The sequence below is a fragment of the Triturus cristatus genome, chromosome 6, assembly GCF_964204655.1.
Source record: "Triturus cristatus chromosome 6, aTriCri1.1, whole genome shotgun sequence".
NCBI classification, from domain to species: domain Eukaryota; kingdom Metazoa; phylum Chordata; class Amphibia; order Caudata; family Salamandridae; genus Triturus; species Triturus cristatus.
In genome coordinates, this window is record NC_140589.1 from 289,764,385 (window position 1) to 289,789,157 (window position 24,773).

The window sequence follows — 24,773 nt, forward strand, 5'->3', positions numbered from 1 at the left end:
TTGGTTCTTTTAGGATGCGTGCTCTGAACTCTACTGATAAACACCCTACGATGAGGCGCGTTCGTATTGCTTCTTCGTTGTCAAATTTATCGAATTCGCAGTATGTCACCAACTTCCGCAACCTTGTCGCGAAGTCATCCATGCTTTCTTCTGGTTGCTGGCATGCTGTGTGGAACGTGTACCTTTCAAAATCGATGTTGCGTTGGGGGTCGAACTTCTCTGTGAGGCACGCTTTCGCGCCTTTGTAATCCGCCGTCTTTTCACTTGGTAGTGTCATCATTAAGTCTTCTATTTCGTCTCCGGCAAGGTTGACCAGCAGATCTAATTGTTTGCTCTCTGCGACGTCCGTCGCGCGCATGTATCGTTCAAATTGTCGTAGCCATCTCTCCCATCTGATGCCTGCTTGCGGTTCCGACATGTTGAATGGCAGCGGCCTGCGGAACACAGCTTGTGTGCTCCTTGTTTCTTCGTCACCCATATTCTTCCTTTCTTTGTTTTATTTATGTACTTCTTGCCTTCTTTCTCCTTCCTTCTTGTTCCTCTGGCGCTATTTCCTTTCTTTGGCACCTTTTTCTTGTCGTTTTCTCCTTATTTGGACCTTTTTCGTCTATTTTCCTTTTTTTGCCTGACTCTAAAATGGCCTCCCGGCCTTCCTGTGCTCCTATTGGCCCAAATTGCCTGACTCCAAGATGGCCGCCGCACCCTCGCGCGATTTCGCGCTGTTCGGGACTTTGCCTGACCTTTTAAAATGGCCGCCGTCTATCTTGGGCGCTTATTGGCTCAATTCGCCTGACTTTAAAATGGCCGCCTCCTCTCGCGAGAGTTCGTTGAAGCTCACGCACGGGAGGGATCTTAATCTTTCCTTCAGTTTCACTATCGCGCTGCTCTTACTTCTGTTAGCAGCGCCGGGGTGGGCTCCCGCAACGATGTTTTCTTCTGCTGGCGCTTCGGACCAGGGTGGGCTCCTGGCTCCGAATTTTGTTCCGCGACCGGGTGGGCTCCGACAGTCGCCGCGACGCGTGGATTTCGATCCCGCCTCGTCGCCAGTTGTCGCGTCGCGTCTCAGCAATCACCACCACGCAGCCAGGTCAGTTTCTATTATTTATTGCATGCATATGTATCTGCAGCCAGCATGCTGCACGTCCTGCCTCGTCTCCCGCTTCCTGTGTATCTCGCCCCTCACCTCTTGACCGGAACTGGTGTCCGGTGACCTCTCCTGCCCTCTGCCCTCCTCGGGGTCCTAGTGCCTCATTTCTCAGGACACTACAGGCAGCTTCAGGAAAAGCAAGTAAACAGATTTCTAAGACCCAGTTTACTTCTGTAGTATGTCGTTCTTTTTATCATATACACCTCAGCAGCACACAGGGGGCGCCTCGGTTAACTACAGGTGGGACAGGAAGTCAATTCTGTGATGTCACTACACGGCGTCACAAGGCGTGTGATCTTCCTTCCGGCTGTCCTGGCGGTATTGCTCCGACGTCCGCAACGATGTTCCATCGCTTTTTCAGATCATTGGAGGAGGATGGTGTCGGTTTTAACGCAGGCCTCAAATCTTTTTCTAACTGGCCTGGTCACGCGATGCAATGCCAATATGTACGAATGCAGTATTTGTTTGTGTGTTGCAAAAGTAGTAAAAAGGCACTCCATTCCTATATCCAAAATGGTCGCACACTGCTGACCTACCTGCGTGTTACCCAAAGAAAGGCACTCCATTCCTGTTTAGGGACACAGGCAAAGAAACATTCAGCAAGAATGGGGGTGTTTTATTCAAACAAAGAAGATAGAAACAAAGATGAAACTATATAAATGCCATGTTTTCCGCCCCTTTCACCAGGTTTTTCGCAATACAGAAGCATTTGCAGATTTTATTACGATTTGCAGATGTAACAGTGTTTAATGAGGCTCCTTAGTATACATTTGAAGAAACCCAGTGCACAAGTGGTTTATAATATATAAAGAGCACATCTCTGCCTCACACCATATGTTTCAGTTAAGGCCAATCTGTTTACCTCAGAGCAGTTTATTTCCCGAAGTCCAATGCACGCTAGAAACAAATGCTGAGTCATGCTGCTGCTCGCCGGCATTCATGAATCTTCTAAAGCGAAATAAATGGGTTTGCGGATAATTGAATTGGCCGTGCAGTCTACCCATATTTTACACAAGATATATTCGCCCCTCAGTCCCCTATTTCCAGTATATCTTCTTCATATGCCACAGGGAGTCATGACACTTATCTGTTAAGAATATCTAGGCTCCTGTAGTTAGCATCTGGACGTGAAAAGGTCTCAAGATGTTCCTCCCATGAACTGATTTGCGTTTTAATGACTGTTTCTCTTATAATTTGCTTTAACTGTGCAGTGGTTCTTTGCCTTGGCTCTGGAACAGAGAAGTCAACAACCTGTAAAACTGCACTTGTCAGCAAGAGATAATTGTGTCCAGTAAGTATAAAATAAATTACTGTAGTGGGCATAAAAGACGATACTGTGAACTTTTTTAATGTTTTTATATTTATTGGCTTCCATTACGGTTTCACCCTAAATGTTTCATGCAATGCCCACCTTCTCTCTCAGAAAATGTCTTACAGTACTTTTGTCTAGTCGTGGGAGTGTGGCATACACGTGAGTGTCGCTCTCCCTGTCTGTAAATGCGGAGCAACTAGATGGATGCCGTGACATCAGCATGCCTCCGCATGGCAGGTAAGCCCCCTTGAAATCAAAAATATCGCAGCCCATCGCGGGAAAATAACACAGTGTCAACGTGGAATTCACAACAAGGCGGTAGCACGAGATAGACACCAGATATCACGTCAAATGTCAGCGTCAAAATCAACACCATGCCGCAAAAATGCGAAACGCCAACGCGAAAATACATGCGATGAGGCCAATCACGGTACAAAAAGTAGCGTAAACCAGCCACAGGCCTGCAAATGTCGCGCATCTTGCGGGAAAATGCACCATAGAAACCACAGAAACAACACACCAGAAACAAGCCTAAGCACGGAGCAACATGGATGCACCCTGACCCAGCGCAGAGGACAACGCGATTCCCACAACCTCCACAGACCACCAGCAAGAAACAACGGGCTCGGGGAAGGCCAAGGAGAAAAGGGAGAGGAAGACGGGGTGCAGACCACAGGAAAACTAAACCAGTGTCACGGAGGCGACAGAACACAACCAGCAACTGACCCACAAGCAGACTACCGTGAATGCAGCCGGAATGTCGAGGAGGCCAACAGAGGAGGCCATGAAGCGCCGGCAGGACGTGACAACCTAAACCAGGTATAAACCTGCTGCCAACAGGAAGGCAGCAGCGGCGACATGAGGTGGCAGTCCAGCAACACAGAAGTAGCTGGAGGCCACAGTCATCAGTGTGGAGATGGTGCAAGGAGTAGGGAGTACGGACACAGCTCGAGAGGACCTGACACACATCAACAGGGAAAGTAACGGACAGGGACTGGGTGGACGGGGGAGATGGGCACAATGACACACATGCACAGCGAGGCGTAGCACACTGCACACCCACAATCACCCAGCACACACCCATAGCAAGCAAAGCACACCCACATCGACGACAACGTGGTACAATGCGCATAGCCGACACTGCAGAACAGAGGACACAACTGGCTCCGCACATGCACAGAATCATGCCTACCACATCTGACAGAGCAGGAAACTGTGAAATGGAAATGTACGGGTACGACCTCATATCCGACATGTAGTCCAAATCTACACTGAAGAATCCAGCACCTCACAAACAGTCACAATGTACATTGCCAAACAGTCTGCATGTAAACCAGAGCAATGCCCCAACATACATGTCAACACAATGTAAACATGCATCTCCCCTTCACATTGCAGAGGGGCACACAACTGCTCCAGCAGAGTACAGAAGATAACACATCTGTGATGCCGGAGAGGACCACCACACCGTCAACACCGATGCCCTACAACAGCCCATGGATATCCCACACAAATCATCACCTGGACCAGGGAAGACAAACTACTCTGCGGAGGACACAGGGCCTACAACAGACCACACAGCAGGAAGCACCCGCAAGCACAGCTGGCACACGAATCTCCACCCACTCACACATAGTACCCCAATGTCATGTGTCAGCACACCAAAAGGAGGTGGCCCAACAGGTGGGGGTGGGTGCCGAACCCAAGAAAGTCAAGCTAGAACACATACGTTGGTGTCTATCACCCTCAGGGACCACCCACACCCCACAAAGGAGACCCACACTGCCATAGAAACACATGCAGATGTACATTCACAGTACAGAAACACGCCCAGGGGCACGCAAATAGCAGTCACACACCCACGTTGGAGCGGCGTACGATGGCCCTGGTCTACTAATTGAGTGGGTGAGGACAAAGCTTCATGTCCAAGCTCCAACTCGCTGCCTGCGGTGACATGTCTGCATCCAATGTACACAGCACACTTTAATGTCCTAGGGCCCAGGGCCCTCCTGCATACAACAAGACCACAGGGACACACGTAGGTATCATGTTGAACTGGCTACGGGCACCTGCGCCCGTCCCCTTTATTGGCAGGGCCACATGTACAGTGACGCCTGTGCTGGATGTGTGTGGGGTGAGTGTAAGCCAGTCCACACAGAATGCTTGGTGCTGGCAACAACTTGAACATTGGACACCGGTGCAACGGAAACCGAAAACACATGCATAACAGAGCCAACTGCACAGCAAGATGGTGGGAGCCGGACTAAGGACAGAGGTCCGCCAATATTCAGTCAGGAGGTTCCGTGAGTTGCAGTGCACTGAGGTAGAGGCACTAGAGATGAGCGCGCTCATGTGAAGGAATTGCTAGGATTGTGTCCCTTCGGGTTACTACTGATGCAGATGCAGTGGGGTGTTACACCTGCATCAACTTCCTCATTAGCATCCCAGGTCTTCCACACTGCCTGAGGTGATATAGCTGCACAACATCTCCACAGGACAAAACTCAATCCCTAACAGACAATGGCTTGCGGTGCACTGAGTCACTGGCACCTGGAGTGCTGAGCAGGGTATCAAGCCGATGATGGCATCCGCGACAGGTCTGAGGAACTCTGTAGGTCTGTCAGGACCACCGTATCAACTCTGGCAGATGGCGGTTGGAGGTGGTCCTTGTGGTGGTGGCGTGTGCCTCCTGCGGTGATGCGACGTCTGGGCCAGTCAGGACCCAAATCTATGTGTGTGCCCTGGTGGCCCGCAGTCGAGGCCGGAGGCTGCGGACAGCGCAGGGCCACAGACACATGACGTTGATGACCCCAAGACCACCATCACAGAGGTCATACAATATATCAGAATATGGGTTCCCAGACCTGAGCAGCACAGAGTTTGTGGCCCCTGATGCACTGCGGCCGGCACAGGCACCCTGCCACGCGACAGTTAATTGCAGTGCACTGAGGTAGGTCCACGCGCAGTGGGCAGGTCCTCATCGATGTCCAAGGTGAATGTGGCGTAGGCTTGTGGGGGACAGAGGAAGGTGTCCTCCAGGGCAGGATGCAGAAGTTCTAATGTCATCAGGCAGCAGCAAATGGAGGAGTGGAAAGCACCAGCCTCGTTTTCACCACCAATTCGGTATCAGCTACATGAGGATGAAAACAGCCCCTAGTCCATAGACTCAGATGTCACCAATGTATGACCAGAGAGTGTCCATGAATTTCAGGTAACAGACTTAGTGGCACAGGTGCTGAGCGGGAATGCAGTCTGTGATGATGCCAGTACACGGAGATGAACTCCACCATTGCCAAATCAAGACTGTGACCTACTGGACTGCAGTGTAGGCCGGAGGCAGCTGTCAGCAGTGGCCCACAGCCACGTGTCGTTGGCTGGCGAGGCACAGAGTTAGTGACACAAGGGCAGTTGTCGTAGTGTTCGATCACTTCCGTAATGATCCTGTTCCCTCCGGACTGCAAGGGGTCATCCTCTTACTCCTCTCCTTGCGTGCGTTGACATGTATTCTACCTTTTGAATAGCTGTTGTTCAGTTCCATATCTGTGACCCACTTGTGCGCATGGTAGGCCGAGGACAGTAGTCCCCGAAGGCCCACAGACACGTGTGGTTGTGATGCCATTCACAGACTTGTTGGCACCACATCGATGGGGGTATAGTGACTTGTCCTATGCCTTAAATGGTGTTCACTGCCATGGTGTAATCAAGACTCAGTTCTAAATGTGTGACCTACCTGACCCTGATGTAGGCCTGAGGCAGCGGTCAGCATGGCCCATTCACTGAGTGTCCCCGGTATAGGTTGGATGGCTCCACCAGCCTGAGTAGTTCAGGTTCAGTGGCACCACATGTTCAGACACCTCCGTGTATGTGACCCGAGTTTTGTCTGGACTGAGCCGCATCTTCCTCTTACTCCTCTCCGTGTGACCACTGATGTGGACTCTGCCATTTGTGATTTGCGCCCAGGTGCTGGATGTGGGACCTACTGGCCCACAGGGTAGTCTTGGTCCCTCATCCACGTATCGCCGACTGGCGTTGAACAGGGTTAGTGGCACCACGTGTCGCCGGCTGGCGTTGAACAGGGTTAGTGGCACCATGTGTCGCAAGAAGCCCATATGGAACTATGCCTCACTGATCGGTGGGGCCTGTTGCTGTTGCGGCTGGCCCGGATTTGGGGTCACTGCCATTCATGGCTCAGGACACAGTTTCACATATGGGACCTACTGGGCCGAAGAGTAGGCCTGAGGCAGCAGTAGAGTACGTCAACGAAAAAGGACTAAAGTGAGCCTGTGTCGTGGAGTCCGTGATGGTCTGAGGAGGCTGACAAGGTCGTAGGACTCGGGCCTGGAGCTTGCATCGGAACGTGGTGGGCCCTCCTTGACACACGCCTGTGTCGGCAGGTGATCAGTGAGGCCTGGCTGCGCAGGGGCGGGCCTGATGGGTTCATGGTCCAGCGCGCCGGGGTCCAGCAGGCGCACAGAGTCGCATGCAACTCAGCTCAAGAGGATGGCATCGGCCGCGTGGCAGGGTGAGAGGCGCCGCCCTGGCAGAGATGTTGGGCTTTCCGGAAGAGGACCACGCCCAGGGCTACATGCTTCTTATTCACACCCCTACCCTGGCATGGCGTACGCTGGGCCATCCCACTCCGGTCACGCTTAGGGGGGCATAACAGGCAAGATTTCCGCGAGGTCCTCCACTGGCTGTGGTGACATGGTTGCGTCCACTGTCCACTACACTCCATACACCAGAGGTGTATGTTGCCATGGATATGGGTGTGTGCTGCATACTGCTGTCTGTCCATCACATCTCCGCCACTCTTGGCATTGTGTACTTTCCCAATCATGGTACTACTGCATCCTTCATACATGCCTGGTTGCCACCTCTCCGCACATTTGGCTGTTGTGTGGCTGAGATGCCATGCCGTTGATGGCTCATGTTCACAGCTTGACCCAGTAACCATTGTGAGTTGTTCTGTCGTGTCTGGTGGGTGGGCATGTTGTTGTGCATGTTGGTTGTGATTTTGTGATATGTGCATTGCCAGAGTTGTGATTTGCATGGTTGTGGAGCTGAGGTGAGTGGGGTGTTCATTTGGAACTTGCCAAGGGGCTGTGCATTTCCCTTGTTGCCGTCCTAGGTACTCTGGTTGTTGATGGACGGTCGGAGAATGAAGGAATCATGCACACTGGCTGTGTATTTGAAGGCGACATTGTTGGAGGTTCCAGGGTGTTCTGTTTTTGCCTGCACATTGGGGTGGGACGTGTGCTTTCTGTTGCGGTGATTGTGTGCTGTGTCACCAGGGGGCACAGGCAGGACATGTGTGCTGTGGGTTGCCCCCAACACATGCGTGCATCCTGCTATGGCATATGGTCTTTGCTTGGTCTCCAGCATGACCTGCACATTGTGTTGGACATATGGGGACTGGGGTACCAGGGTGACGGTGATGTCCAGGACAGGTGTGAGGGACTTGGATGTGGCTGGCTGTGGGAATCCTCCGACTCTGGCGGGTGTTGGTTGGGGGGTGCCAGGGGCCAACAGGTGCAGCCAAGCCAGCAGCTTGGTGTGGGGTGGGATGTTGGTTGCCCGCTGTGTTGGTGCCATATGCCTGTTAGGAGATGATGGTCGGGATACATGGGATGGTTGTCCCTTTCAGCCTGTGGTGGACAGTGACATTGTCAGAGCTTGGGTCTGTGTGGCTGGTATCCTTCCTGGGGGTCTGCTGTCTTTGTCTGCGCTGCATCTGTGGTGGTGTGGAGGGGTGTTCCGGGTGTGGGTTGTGGTCCTGGGGTGGTGTCGGTGGGTGTTGTGGCCCTCTTGGGTGTCCGGGCCGCATAATGGGTGGCTCCATGGCATCTGTTGCCCTTTCGATGTGGCCCTGGGCTGTGCTCCCTTTTCTGGCGCAGGCTGCCGTCCGACTTTACACCAGGTCAGAGCAGGTGTAGATTTCCTGGTGCTAACGCGCCTTATCGCCTGTTTTGTGCTTTTATCGCAGATCTGGCTGGTCGTTGAGAATGTGGAGGTGTTATGTAGTTGCGGCTTTTGGCTAGGCCTGGGTGATAAATTCCGTTCCGCTCGCGGAATTTGGGTAATTTGGGTAATTTTGCGTACCGCGGAGAACGCAAAATCACCAAAAATGCCGCGATCTGCAGCTTTGCCGAATTTGTTGCTTGTTTGCGCTTTCAAAATGCGTGTTCGCGAGATATTTCCCCCCGAGCACGCAAACAGGAAAAAAGCATCGTGAACAAGCAATTCCGCGCGTTCGCGGAATTTTTGCGTGCTCACGGAGCTTTGCGTAGCGCGAATAAGCAAATTCCATCCACCCCTACTTTTAGCACGTGAACGCCCACTCTGCATCTCATTAGCGATAGTTACGGGCGGCCTCTGTGGCGATGTTGTTTGCGGCTGCTATCGCGGGTAAACTGATGCTGTGGGCTGTTAGCACCAGCTTGTGAATGGGGAGGTAAATTTATCACGACTTTGGCTGCGATAAAGTGCCGTTAATTCGGCGATAGCTCCTTGTGAATATGCCCTTCAGTAAGCTAAATTCAACATCCTTTTTGCCCAACTCCAGACCTCTCCAAGCCCATCCTGCACCCATGGCCTCCAACACATCACCTCCCGCTAAGTTCATTTCTAACTTCTCCACTGGGTTGTGCAAGTCTTATCTTACAATTTTTCACCAACAAAATTTCTTCCTTACATTCAGTCTCAGCCTCTATGGCCTCACAATCCACAATCACAGCCAAAAGAACAAACAACTGGGGGGCGTGGCTTGCACGCCGCTGCAAGATGGCGGTTTGTGCTTGAGCTCTGCGCTGGAGCAAGAGCCGACGGAGGTTTGCTGTCGCTTCGGATTGCCCCGGTCATTTGTGAAGTTGGCCTCATGGGTATGAAGCTGCCAAGCATGACATGAGAGACGTTTCCTGATCTTTGAGGCTGCCGGTGACCATATTTTGGGAGTTTTTAGGTGGCGCTCGGTGTTTTCGCGAGCGGCCGCCATTTTGTCTCTCTCAAGAGTGGGATGTTTTCTCTCCTCAGCACGACGCCGTCACTGCTACGGATTTGCCAGGAATAAGGACTGACAAGAACTGGTGAAGTTGCTCACATTTCCTACATTTATATTGTTTTTTATTATTTCCTCCTGCTGCTTTGCTGCCTGTTATGGCCATATCGTTTGGTTTCCTGCTGTCATATCTCTAGTCAGCGCACCGCCATCGCCCTCTTCGGAGGTCTCGTTGACTGATATTTCCATACTTCGTGGCTGTTTCTGGTTGTTGGAAGGTGCCGTTCTTGATATCTGCAGGGCATGATATTTTTGTGAGGTGGTTCCTTTCTCTGCCCTGGAAGACGCCATTATTATCGTTCTCTTGATGTGAGCGCGCTCTCTATTTTTGCTTGTTTCCTTTTTTGCTCCTGCTGAGGTGGTGTGCTCTATGGCTGCGAATATGGGCCCGTCACCAAATGCTAAGGACGCAAAAGACTCTAAAGCGTCTCTTAAAAGGTCCAAACAGTTATCCCCTACACCTGAATCTGCGCAAAAGGACCCTAGCGCCACTCTTGAGTCTATCCTGACGCGCCTTAATGAGGTCTATGAAATTGCGCAATCTACCAAGACTAACACAGATTTACTGCAAGTAGAGGTGCTAGCCATCAGGAATGATTTCAAGGCCCTTTCTCTTCGTGTTTCAGACACAGAAGCACGTATTAGTGGCGCAGAGGACTCCATGCAAAAGCAATCTAGATCTCTCTCACAGTTAGAGCGTTCAATGGCAGCATTGCGGAAAGACCTTACTGAGCAAGAAGATCGTAACCGCAGGTCTAATCTGCGCATTTTTGGTCTTCCGGAGGATGTTGAGAAAGATGCATCTTCTATTATTGATTTCCTTTATCAATGGATTCCTTCCACACTGCAAATTTCTTTCCAAAGGGATTTTGAACTGGAACGTGCACACCGTGTTCCCACATTTCGTTCTAAGTCTGCTACGCAACCTAGAGCGATAATTTTCAAGCCACTGCGCCATCAACACACTGAGCAAATTCTGGCTCATGTGCGGAAGGTTAGAGTTGTCTCTTGGAATGGCCATCGCATTTCAATTTCTCAAGACTTTGCCAGAGACACGGTCATTAGGAGAAAGGGCTTTCTTAATCTCCGGAAGCGTTTAGCCGAGATGAATATTCCCTTCTCTTTTGCCGGCCCTTCAAAATTCCGTATTACTTTCAAAGGGCGCTCCAGAATCTTTGATGAACCTGCTGATGTGGCCTCGTTTCTGGATAATCAGTTGGAATCGCAGATGGAACTTCAAATGGTGGCCTCGCTGGTTCCTGGCTCCTCTGGCACCTGATATGACTATACATAATGCAATGAGTTTTTTGTCTTTGCCAGGTCTATTAGGTTTACCCTCTCTTAGATCTGCGTGGTGGTCCTAATGTCCAATGTTCTGGATGTGCTGTTGTTGTCTTATGTTTTTCATTCCTATCGTTATAGTGTAGTGCCCTTTTATTGTCGTCAGTCCTACTGTATGATTCGTCCAATTTTTCGTGGTAGTGTTTCTTGATGGTTCTATTTCACTTATGTTCACTTGTCGTCCTTATTACTCTTCTCATCCCCAATGTGCACTTCTATATTGGTCCGGGTCCGTTTCTTCGCCCATTGTAGGGCTTCTTAATTTTCTTCAAATTTGTGTGTATGATTTGGTCTTCTTTTTTTTCGTTTATGGTCTTTCTGTCTGATCTTCGTCTTCGGTTGTTTCGTTTATCTGGAGTACGCCATTGTTTATTAGTGTTTTGGTATATTGTTTGGTTATGTATTTGAGTCATAGTATTCTTTTTAGATAAGTATTAATTGCTGTTATTAGAGATAATCTTTCTTTCTGTATAATTAGTGTCTATATATTTCTTATTGTTATATCATTGATTGTTTAAGAATTATTATTAATTGTTTTCTTCCACTAGATTGGAGGTATAGCGTTGCACTGTGTTGATTGGGCTCATGCTCCTTTATTTTCATGCTCATATATTTACGACATTATCGCCTTTCTTAGTTACATTAGATGTAACGGATTCTATGTTTCAGTGGTCAGTTATTTACAAGCTTATTTATAGAGTTTACATACTGATATATAATCTCGTTTCTCTTAATTATCTGCCATAGAGCTTCATTGACTGCTATACTTATCTTTACTACATTCCGTTCTCTACTATGTTTCACTTTTCTCTTTTTTTTATTTTCTCTTCATAAAGTACCATATAATATTCTTTGTAATGTATTTCTTTTTCTTTTTTCTTTTCTGCTCTTGATGGTGTCTACTCTGGCTTGGTTATAATTATAGTGTCGTTTTGATTCATTTTTCAATAGCTCTTATTGAATTGTATTTTTAGTTTATTATTATGAAGTTCTGTTTATCTCCTTTAGATGGTTCCTCTTTTTAATTACACATAATCAGCTATGTATTGATCTGGGGTTATATATGCTGATGGGTTTTATTCCTCCTGTTGGTTTCCTTGCTCTTTTTCCCATGCTCCCCCTGATATGAATTTGGTCTTTTTCAGACCTTCCTTTTGGGCTCTTATCTCTCCTTCTTTATCTATTTTCTTGCTTTCTTTTTCCTCTTCTTTTTCCTTTTCTTTTTCGGATTTCCTCCTTGGATTCTCCTTGTTTCGTGTTGTTGTCTAGTGTCTGGAGGCGTGTCTTTTTGGAAGTTGTACTTCATATATTATATATGCCATATCCTTTTTTCCTGATGCTAGCTCTATGTCTGGTTTGAATATACTCTCCCTTAATGTTAAAGGATTAAATCACCCAGTCAAGAGGTCAAAAATTTTAGACTACTGCAAATCCCTGTCTTCGGATATAGTCCTTTTTCAAGAGACAAAGGTCTCTGTCAAGGAGGCGTCGTTTCTGAAGAAAGAATGGGTTTCTGATGTTGCGTGTTCAGAGGCGTGTGGTAAACGTAATGGGGTAATTACTTTAGTTTCTAAACGATCTGGATTATCTATTGTTTCCTCTGAACAGGATACAGAGGGTGGTTGGCTACTTTCTAAGATATCCGATGGTAATGCTGTTCTCTTTGTTATGAACATTTATGCCCCTAACAAAGATGATCCGTCTTTTTGGAAAGTAATCTCCAAAAAGCTAAATAATACTCCTCACTCTGGCAATCTTGTTGTAGGGGGAGACTTTAATTTACCAATGGATCCTATTTTGGATAGGAATTCTGCCTTTACCTTTCGTCCCCCTCAAGCACATAAACAAATGATTAATATGTGCTCTCTGACACATCTCCAGGACGTGTGGCGTCTTCATAATCCCACTGGCAGTGATTTCTCCTTTTTTTCGTCCCCACATTCGTCCTTTTCACGCATTGATTACCTTTTGGTTCACTCCTCGCTTGTTCAATCTGCCTCTTCCCCGCTTATCCATCCTATTTTAATTTCAGACCATGCTGCGGTGACGTTCACGCTTATGTCTTTTGCCCCCAGAGCAAGGTCTCGATCTTGGAGACTAAATACAGAAATTTTACATGATGACTCCCTGATTCGAGAATTTTCTAATGATATTGAGACGTTTTTCCTTGAGAATGTTGGATCAGTTAGTTCCCCTGTGGTTCTTTGGGATTCTTTCAAATGCACTTTCCGTGGTCAGGTCATTCAGTGTATGTCAAGGAGGAATGCTGCCATTAAGAAGGAACTCATGGATTTAGCAGATGAGATTAAACGTCAGGAATCTCTTTTTCGCAATTCTAAGGATAAGTCATACTTACAATCTATTAAAAACTTAAAATACACGTACAATACCATAGTTACTAAGAGAGCTCATATTGGCCTTCAGGCTCAAAAATCTAAGAAGTTGTTGTTAAAAAATCGTGCGGGTAAGATTCTTGCAGCTACATTAAAGTTCCAGGAATCTTCTTATAAATCCTCCCAAATCTCTTCTATTACTGACCATCTTGGTACGAAAAAATTCCAGACTGCAGAAATTCTTGAGGTCTTTCGCGACTTCTATAATAATTTATATACTCCCTCTACTCAGGCTTCTTTTGAACGTTGTCAGGAATTCTTGAAGACGGTTCCTTTGAAAGCTGTTTCGGAGGAAGATAATAATTCTTTGAATTGCCCGATTACCTCTGATGAGATCATTTCCGCGATTAAAGCTACTCGTTCTGGTAAGGCTCCGGGCCCTGATGGGTATCCTATTTTGTTTTATAAGACTTTTCTCTCCGTGCTTGTTCCGAAACTTCAATTGGTCTTTGATGCTTTTATTAAGGATGGCTCGGTGTCTGGTTCTGCTGCTGATGCTACTATTGTAGTAATCCCCAAAGAAGGGAAAGATCATTCAGACCCCAAAAATTTTCGCCCTATTTCCCTTCTTAACATGGAAGCTAAGAATTTTGCTAAAATTTTGGCTAAACGCTTAGAATCCTTTATTCCTCAATTGGTTCATCCTTCCCAGACAGGTTTTGTGAAGGGTCGTCTTGCACGTGATAATATTCGTACTTTCTGTCACATTCTCGGGGCCGCCAAGCGATCCAATCTTCCAGCAGCGGCCTTGGCTCTTGACGCTGAAAAGGCCTTTGATAAGGTTTCGTGGCCTTTTTTACGAGCCGTTTTATGTGCGCACAACCTTGGTGATTCCTTTATCCGTATGGTTATGTCTCTGTATTCCAGGCCTCGAGCTAACATAAGAGTGAATGGAGCTACGTCATCCTTTTTTAACCTTCGCCAGGGTACGAGACAAGGTTGCCCTTTGTCCCCTCTTTTATTTTTGCTGTCCATTGATCCTCTTCTCAGAATGATTGATGTTCATCCAGACATTAGGGGTTTTTCTTTTGGATCTCATCAGCTTAAAACAGCTGCTTATGCTGATGACGTTCTCATTTTTTCAGAAGATATTGCACGCGCCATCCCTGCTATTTCTGATACAATTTCTATTTTCTCAACGGTTTCAGGGTATACCCTGAACAAGGATAAGACAGAGATGTTCCCATTAAATGCTTATTGTTTCTCCTCTCATATGGGTTCGGCTGGTTTTAAGTGGCAATCTAAGCAATTAAAATATTTGGGTATTTATTTTTGTTCCACTCTTTATGCCACAGTTACATATAATGAATCTCAAACTATTCTTAAGGTACGACATCTTCTAGAAAATTGGTCTCCGAAACATATTTCTTGGTGGGGCCGACTCCAAACTCTTAAAATGATGATAACACCTATTATTAATTTTGTTTCCTCTATGCTTCCAGTTCAGCTCTCTGATGCCTTCTTTCATGAACTCGATTTAATTACTTCCAAATTCTTATGGAATGACAAAAGGGCTAGAATTGCCTATACATTCTTGAGAAATTCCTATAATATGGGAGGTTGTAACCTTCCTGATTGGGGGAAATATCAGTCTGCTTTTTTGGCCTCCCAGGGGGCGCTCTGGTTTTCCTCTCCCTCTATTCATGTTCCGGCTTGGTTGCTAATGGAGCAGGAATTGGCCTCTCCTCTTCCGACTGCCTCTTTCTTAACCACAAATACCCTTTCTATTCCATTTTCTAGATCTATTATTCTAGACACTATTGCTGCGGTTCGCAAGGTTGATAAGAGAGTGGCAATTCCATTACATAAAACTAGATGGTCATCTATTTGGCGGAATTCCAGAATTAAAATTACTATCGATCCAGACTTGGTGTCTTATTGGTCGGGGAAAGGTATCTCACTTGTTAAACATTTATATGATTCCAACAATGATCCTCTCCCTTTCTCTTCCCTGGCTCAGCATTTCTCTTTATCTAATATAGATTTCTATACCTTCCTTAGGATAAAGGTAGCACTTGCTAAAGTACATCTTCATCCTTCTTCCCCTACGATTACGCTTTTTCAGTTATGGGTTAGGTCTGGTCATGTAGCATCTAGGATTTATAAATTTTTATCGTCCTCGACACTTCCCTCTCAAACTGTTACACAGCAAAAATGGCTCCATCATTTTGAACATGATGTTACCGATCATATTTCTTCAGACACTTGGCAGGATATTGGTAGGCTTTCTCTTCGTAATAAAATTGCCCCCTCTTTAATGCAGTCTAAGTTTTTCTCTATTAATCTTCTTCACTGGACTCCCACTCGTTTGTATTCGTTAAATCTTAAGGAAGATAATTTATGTTGGAGTTGTGGTCTTGCACCAGGCGATTTTCAGCATATGTTCTTTGACTGTTCTCTTCTCCAACCCTTTTGGGGTTTAATTCATAAACACCTCATGCTTATCTTTAATATTAAGTTTCAACTTTCATTTCCGTTAGTCCTTTTAGGCCCGCTGGCGGCCTCGGTCCCATTGCCTCTAGACTCCATGGAGGTACAACTGTTGGATCTTTTACTAACCGTTGCAGTCAAAGTAATTCTCATGGAGTGGAAATCTTTTTCTTCAGTCTCTTATCATACTTGGTGGGCATGGGTTTCTTTTCTACGTAGTGCTCATACTTCAGTTGAGCATGCTCATCTTTCTCCGTCTATATCTTCTGGTGTGTGGTTGGCGCTAGACACGTACATGCAATTGGCCTCAGAGGGGTTGGTGGATCAATATCCTTTTGATTTGTCTATTTAATGTTGTCTTGAGTGTTCGGTGAATCCTTTGGAAATCCCTCTCTTTTCTCTCCCTTTGTCTTGTCTTTCCTCTTCTCTATCCTGTCTCTTCTCTATCTTTGCTTTTTTCCTTTCTTTCCTCTTATCCCCAGTTTAATATCTGATGATGATACTTTTGATAATTACTTCTCCCGGTTTTTCATTGCTTCCTCCTTAATTGACGTATGTCTCTGATACTTTCAGAATAATGAATGTTAAGATATATTTTTATTGGTTATTATCAAACCTACCATTTTGTATATTTTAGCTGTTATCAATTGTATCATTCTTGCCTGTATATTATGTTTGTATCTAATCTTTAAAAAAAAAAAATTCTTTTGAAATCAAAAAAAAAAGAACAAACAACTGGAATACGTTCAAAACGATTTCTCAATCTGATCTCATACACATAATTAAAAACCTTAACCCCATGACTTTTTACAGTGACCTCATCCCGACAGCCATCACAGTACTGCCAAGTACCACACATTAGTCGTTAGACTAACGCATTTCAGTGTGGTGCTCTGAATCACCGCACTGAAATGCACTGAAATGCACTGTTACACATATCTGATGCATTGCTCATTATGTGTCTGAAGCACTGCCTGTGTGTGTGGCAGCTGACAGTGCACTGTCCGTGGTGTGCACTTGCTCCTCCCACAAGCTTGGGGTCCTCGCAGCTGAGCTATGTCATGGGCTGCTGGCAGGCTAACGGCTCTGCAACAATGTATCTTATGATGAGATTCCCGCTGCGGCGCCGGGCAGCTGCCTGTCATCACAAGATAGTGCCCAATGAGACAGCCAGGCCCAGTCAGGTGGTTGTTAGACTGGCCACCTATGGTGCTGCAGGGGGACGTCACGTCCTGCTCCGGGGGATTAAGTTGTGAGTGGTTGGCTACTGGTTTGTAGGCGGCACCAGCTGTAATCATGATGCTCAGCTCGCAGTGCTGCTACTGCTTGCACCAGCCAGCTAGCACCTGTAATCTATTATGGGTGCCGCCCGCGATCAAATTGTATTAATATTGCTGAGCCAACCCAGCCTGAGGTCCAAGTGAAGTGGACAGTAGTGTGAACAAGCAGCTGACAACCACAACACATGCTGTATCACCTCAGATAGCAGTGTCTACCCGGGTGGGAGTATACAGCAAGCAGTTCCTTGGTCACAAGACCTGCTGTGCTATGGTAGGCTTATCCTGTACATGCTGTGCTGCCCTACCCCCAGCTGCAAGGGTGCTCAAATGCAGGACACGCTCTCTGTAACAGGAGTCATGTGAGCAGGCATCATCTGACATGGCCTAGCAACCCAGCGAGCCCAGCATAGACATGGTAAACAACCAGAGCATGCTATCAGCGCAGTAACTCACTGCAAGGGCGCCTCGTCCTGCACCATCTCTGCCTCCTGGGATACACTGCGACCCCTGCACTGAAAATAATAAATGGTTACTTTTTACTAATTCTGCTTGCACTTCATGAAGAAGCGTGTATTTTTCCTCCTTAACCAACATGCCAGAGGCTACTGCTTACACTGCTGCTGGATAAGGCTAGGAGCAGGATTAAACACATGCGCTACATCACAAAACTCGTAGGGAGACGCATCAACAGCCCTTTCAACCATGGCACATTAAAGCAGGCACTCTTCTCCAATGAATCCTTATTTAATTTGCTAACATAGAGCGCATCAACATGAGCATAAGTAAAGTCTTTTTAAAAATTACAGTGGGGCACTAAGTTAGTGCGCTTCCATTTCAGTTTTAAGATCTTAGAGTTTCTTGTTGCTCAAATGGGTATAATTTATGATATTTATATGTTTTCATCGTCTTCATTGCTTGATTTTTGCTCGTGAAAAAGTGTCACTCATAGTCATTGAAGTGTCACACATGATTATACTGAAATTATGAAAATATCACATATGGCAATCTGAAACGTTGGCAGCTATGCCATCATCTCCTACCAGCAGCTTTTGATACAATCGACCACTTCAGATTACTTAACCTTTTCTAAAATTGATTTGCTTCAATGGCATAGTTGTCAAATGGTTTGCACTTTGCACCATTCTTTTGTTACCTCTCGCAGACTGTAAAAATCGATCCTGCTCCTATCATTTGTGGAGTGCCTCAAGGATCCATCTTATCTCCTGCACTCTTCAGGCCAGTCCGCCAGGGCCGGACTGGCCGTAGCGGGCACCGGGCAATCCCCCGGTGCGCCGCACGGGTGGGGGCCGGTTTTGGGCCCCTGGGGGCCGTTTTTGTTAGAGGGCCATTTTTGCAGCATAGCTGCAAAATCGGCCCTGTAACAAAATTGGCCGAAAACCGGCCCTGGCAAAGAGCTCGGCGGCACCCCCGCCACCCCAGGGGGGGGGGGGGGAGGGGGCTGGCCGAGTACTTTGCCAGGGCCGGTTGTGGTTCCCAGTCCGGCCCTGCGAACCGCAAGCTGAAATCTGCAAAGGGTAGACTGTAGCCATACACCAATGTGCAGACAACACTCAAATGTGCCATATTTGACATTCTCAGCTTGAGAGCAATCCAGCTAAACATCCGCTTTTGGATGTAAGAAACTTTCTCACTCTCAACCTTAAAGAGACTGAATTAATCCTATTCTAGCACACATAACATTACCCTAATCTACCTGATTTCATCCCCACTTTTGCACCAAAGGTCTGCTCACTAGGTATTGCACTAGTCCCCTTCCTTACCAAGGACCAACAAATTCACCAAAAACACAAAGCTTCCAATTAGGCCTGCTGAAGAAACTGAAACCTATCCTGCAACCAACCCACCTGAAAGCAGCCATCCAAGCTTTGATATTATCGTAATTAGACTTTGGGAATGCAGATCTAGCCGTTACTGTTCCAAAAGTGGACCTACATACAGCAGCCAGACTACAATCATCAACCAAGAAATTCGACCACTTCTCCCGGATACTCACCAACCTACACTGGCTCCTCATTTAAGACAGAATCAAATTTAAGCTGAGAAAATTAGCTTTCAAAGCAATTAATTTGAAAGCCCATTCCAACTAGTCCAACCTTCTTAAGACATCTGGTGGCTTGAGGTCTGTAAGAAGTAAAGAAAACCTTTTCATGGAAACATATTTATGCTGAACCGCCCATGCGCTACGACAGTCCTTCTCAGGAGCAGCCACCAACTTGTGGAACTCCTAACCTACAGATATCAGAAACTTTATCTGACCCAGTAACTGCTGCTTTTACAAGAATAACTGGTGCCCCTCTATGAGAATTGTATGAAATGTACTTTTATTAACGCTATGCTCTCCATCCACTATCCTCCACCCTCTTCCACCTTCCTTCAGCCTTATCATCCTACCCCTCCCATCCTCTGCCAATGCTCCCTCCAAAACAGCCCCCACCCAACCTTCTTTACCCATCCATATCAGCACCAATGTTTGTCCTTCTCTTTACTCCTGACCCAATATCATTGTATGGCCATCTTTTTCATCTAAGGCAACTTTACCTGCTCTTTGTGAGATCGAATGTCGGTCTTATTGTAAAAAAGTAAAGTGCATCTATACCAGGGAGAGAGTGCTATAGAAATATGTTAAATAGATCAATACTGATGTAAGAGACCAATATTTCACTTACAATTGCTGCTCGTCACGGGTACTGTCCTGCCTATGGATCAGTCATTTAAGCCCTGGCGAACTGACCAAAAAGTTCAGAGCCAAAAATAGTTTGAGAGGAAAGTGATCCAGCTTTCTTTTCCAGTCCTTATACTGGACACTGTAAAACAGGATTCTGGGCTCCTGAATGGCCAGTTAGATTCGGTTTACTGACTACAAAAAGGAATGTTGTAGACACAATCATTCATAAGCAGTTAAATCTTTCTGATTCCATTAGATAGGATTTTATTAATAAGATTGAAGAGGGCAACATTGGGCGCTAAGCATAAGCACCTTTAAAAGTGTTTAAGGGTATGAAAAAGATGTCTTGAAACCATGGGATGATTTTTTGCACAACTGTGAGGGTTTACTTTGTTGGAGAAGTGAGAAGGCAGACCGAGAGACCTTGAAATTGCACACAGAAATGGCTGGAGCCATTGGTTTTATGGCGAGCAATTGTATGCATAAGATAAGCCTGGCAGGGGAGACTCGGGAGATAGACCTAGTAGTGAAGAGCTAGGTTTGACCATTAACATCAGTTTCCTAGAACTATTTTTGCATTATCAAGAATCAGAGGACAATTCACAAAATAAGCAGTATTACAGGAGTATTATTTTATATGCCCTTAGTTGCCTTTTTGAATTGGCTCGAAAAGCTCGAACTCCCAGTAAGTAAAGGTGCAAAGTGAGTACAGTCCAATCTATTTCCACTAGCTGAACATCAATATTTCCAAAATATTCCACTTTCACTGCCTTGTTAGACGTTTTGGGGCTAATTCACAAACGCATGTAAGAGTAATGTGAAAGAGTACTACAAAACTAATACTTCACATACTTGAAAATGTTTTTTCAAATAGGCACCTAGATGTTTTGTGGTCAATTCACAAAGGCATGTCAAATTACTTAAAAGAGTAGTACAGGAGTATTATTTTTACATACCCCAAACTTCCTTTGTGAATAGGTCCTTAAAGTGTAAGGCTGAAATGTGTTTAGTGTGTCCTTCATGAGTCAAAAAGGCAAATTCACGAAAGCATTAATGGGTAGGATGGGGGTTGGGGTAGCTAAACTGGTCTTCAAAGAAAGGAATTACAGTTTAGGGCAGCACAGGCTCACCCCCAGATCCTGCTCCCCCAACCAGTAATTAGATTAGCAGAGGGGATGGAAGGGGTGTGTTAAGGAAACTTACCCAAACCCTAAAGTTGGCTTAGCAAGATCTAACCCACCAGGAGAGAGTTTCTCCATTTTGAATTGTGGAAGAATAGTGCTTCCTAGGACAAGAATATTTCGCACTTTGGAGGATGATGTTGTCATATTTCTGGTTGTCACCCTGTACCCCATTGGTCAGGGGTGCCCCCCTGCTTATTGCCTAGTAACAATGGGTAAATATGGGAGACCTGCACAGCACCTCAAATCCCTGTCTGGAATTTTTGAGAGAAGAAGGATTGCCCTGCTGTAACCACTAGTCTGCACCCCAAGAGGACTATAATTATAAGGACTGCACCTGCTGCACACTTTGGAACTACAGCCCTAAGGACTATGCCTTGCTTAAAAATGATTAAGGAGGGATTCTCTGAAAGCAAAGGGTACAAAAGAGCTAGAAGAGTTACCTGCCTAACACTACAGAAGAAGGATTGCCCTGCTGGAACCCTGGTCTGCACCCAAATGATTGCACTCTGGATGACTGCACCTACTGCACAATTGAAGCTACAGCCTTAAGGAGTTTGCTTGCTTCAACAGTGGAAGAAGTGAACTCCCTGAGAGCAACAGGTTAAAAGAGCTCTATATGCAACATCTCCACCAAAAAGAACCCATCTGGAGTGCATCCACCTTGTGTGACCTCGGACACTACATTTGTGACCCCCGTCCTTAGCTGTGGTAAAATCAGAGCTAAGAACACAAGACGGCTTGACCTAATTGTGGTCCGGGTGCCACTCTCCTTTTTTTTCCATTTTTATTATATTAATTTTGAATAACAATCTGTTATTCACTATTAGTGTGACAAAAGTGGATCACCCAGAGCTGGAACACGACCTTCGCTGGCAGTAACAGTAAAAAGATATACTTTAAATGTATGTTATGTGCATGATTGCAGGTGAGAGTTTGTGTGAAAGTAAGGATGCACACCTGTGTAAGCAATGTCATGTGCATGTGTTAGCAAAAGTGTGAAAAAGTCAGTGACAGGTAGTGAGTGAGAATGAGCGAGGTGATGGGTCAGTGAGTATGAGTGAGCAATGCAAGTGAGAATGAGAGAGTATGAGTAAGATTGATCAAAGTAACTGATGAAAAGTAAATATGGATGCACATGAGGAAACATTAGGGATTAAAAATGAGTGTGAGTGAGAATCTGCTTGAGTGACAGTGAGTGATAGAGAATAATTGTGAATGAGGGGGTCAAATTGATTGAGAATAAGTGAGAATGAGTGACTGAGAGTAAGTGTGGGTGCAACTTAGTGTGAGTGAGAAAGTATGTGTGAATGAAAGAGTTAACATGAGTGACAATGAATGAGTTAGATTGAGTGACATTACATGAGAGTGAATGAAAATGAGGGTGAAAGAGTACGAACAACTACAATTGAGTATTAGTGAGTTAGAGTGTGAGCCAGTCAGAGTAAGAATGAAAGTGAGTGCAAATGAGTAGGTGAAAATGAGTGAGTGAGAAGGAGTGGGTGCCTGTGAGTCTTAATGAATGAGTGAGAGTGAGTACTGTAGTGAATGGAAGTGCGAGTGAGTGAGACTGTGGTGCTAATGCTCTGAGTGCCACTGACTCAGGCATACTGAAGGCAAATCTTGGCTTATATAGGCACCACAGAAAAATAGTGGTAGTAACATACAGAAGGCGGTTTGTAGCATGACAGGCTTTGAGACAAAATTGTGGTGCTGTCTTACTGGATGCAGTTCCTAGCATGACAGGCACCTGTGACAAAATAGGAGCACTGGCATACTAGTGATAATTCTTGGCATATGGGCAGCACAAGGATGCATGCTGGTATTGACATCGTTGAGAATATTTTTGGGATGGGGCACCTGTACATATGCTGACACACTGAAGTTATTCTTTGCAATAGTTAGTACAATCATTGCCTACGGTTGGTGGGGCAACCATGACAAAATGTCAGCCCTGACACACTAAAGGTAATTTTTGACATAGCATTAATAGTAAACTTCTGTCAAAGGCATATTGTATGTAAGTTATGCCATAAGGAATCACCCATGATAAATGGGGCAACAATGACAAAATGGTGGCCCGTGCACTATGAAGGTAATGTTTTAAATAAAGGGCACCCATAACACATTTAGAAAAAAGTGAGTCTCGAGAAGCGTCAGGTTTCATTGGCTTGGAGGAACATGAAAGAACTTGAATATTTAATGAGTTTCCTTTCAGAGCCTATGGCATTTTAGCAAATTATATGACAATTGTTCTTTAAAATGGACTATTTGACCCCAATTTTTTCAAACATTGTTCAGTGGAAAAACCCACACACACCTCTAGAAGAGGTTTGGCTCACTTGCTACAGTTCAGAGCAAGCATTACTCCCGACCACTTTCAAATATCACGTCAGCACCCTAATATAAGTGGTATCTACAATAGATATTTGTCTGTGCTGTATTAATATATCAATCATGCAGTTAATATGGAACTTCTGCAATGTCAATTATAGTGAGGTCAACAGGGTTATGGTCATATGACATCCTTTTTTGAAAAGATTCATGGTCAAAGGCCACTTCATGTGACGTCACGGATGTATGACGTTACAACGCATACATTTACATCACGGTACACTACATCGCGGTTTTGACAACGCAAGTCGTTACAACGACTTGCGCTAGATGGCGCTCTAGGACAAGGAATAGGACTTAGGAGTAGTATAATTTACTATTCCAACTCCAGTCTACGTACAGTAGGGAAGGTGTTGGATAGTAAATTATACTATTCCTTGTCCTAGAGCGCCACCTAGCGCAAGTCGTTGTAACGACTTGCGTTGTAAAAACCGCGATGTAATGGCATCGCGATGTAATCCCCGCGTTGTAAACGATGTTTCCCGATGTCACTAAGGTCTAGGTCGTGTGATGCCACTTCTCTCAACTTGGCCTTTCGTTGAATTGATGTCCATGGCAGCCCCCTCCTTAAATCAATACTTGCAAACAAGTGACCCTGGTGACTGCAGCAGTTTTTATGGGCTCCTTGTCAATGAAGGCTCAGAAAACGTTTGTCAATACACGAAACAAATGGCCAGCAGCCCCTTTTTTCCCCGGAGAAACATATGTCCATAGATGCTGTGCAACATAGTCGCGGATACAGATGTAACGAGGTCACTGAACCAAACAAACTATACCCCTCGCTTTGTGGACAAGATGCCTCGACTAAAAACCCAGTTTTGACCAAATGTATGGCGGCGACATTACTTAAGCCTTGATGGGTTAAAACCTTGCACTAATGCCTTGGATTATTGTTTAAACTTCTCCCTTGTTCGGAAGGGCCTGCCTAAAACTCGAAAATACTCTGAGTTATTAGAGATACCCCCCTCCTAAACATCCACATAACTCAAATTATGTAAATGGGTGGTCCTGAGGAAGGTGGATCAAATCACTCAAACCACCTGTTGCTTTGGACTCCCAACTTACAACACTACAATGGCAATTGTTTGAAGTTCTCTCCCCATTTTTACCACCTGTGTATGTAGTTCCGGTTGGGAAGGTTATGTATGAGAGTGTGTAAGGAGAGAGTGGTCCTGTGTGGTTGGTGGCTGGGGGTACAATTTTAGATATGTATCTCGCATGTCTTTAAATGTTCATACAGTTGCCAATTTGTTGTTTTCAAACAAAGACAAATATCTGATGTATTACAATGTGTAAGAATTGTGCATTTGGCATTAATGATCAACATGTGGTTGTTAAAAAATGGTTTTAACGTTATACAATAAAATAAGAGAACTTTAACAACAACAACAACAATCAAAGATCAGCATGTCCATGTCTTTTCACATGTAATACGTTTAATGGTGGTTAGCCCATAGAGCATGTACAAGTCTATAAAGAAGTAATACAGGTCACGAGGGAGCTATTCTATTCATTTTGCCCCCCCCCCTCGCTCCGTAACCTAAAAGTGTTTTTC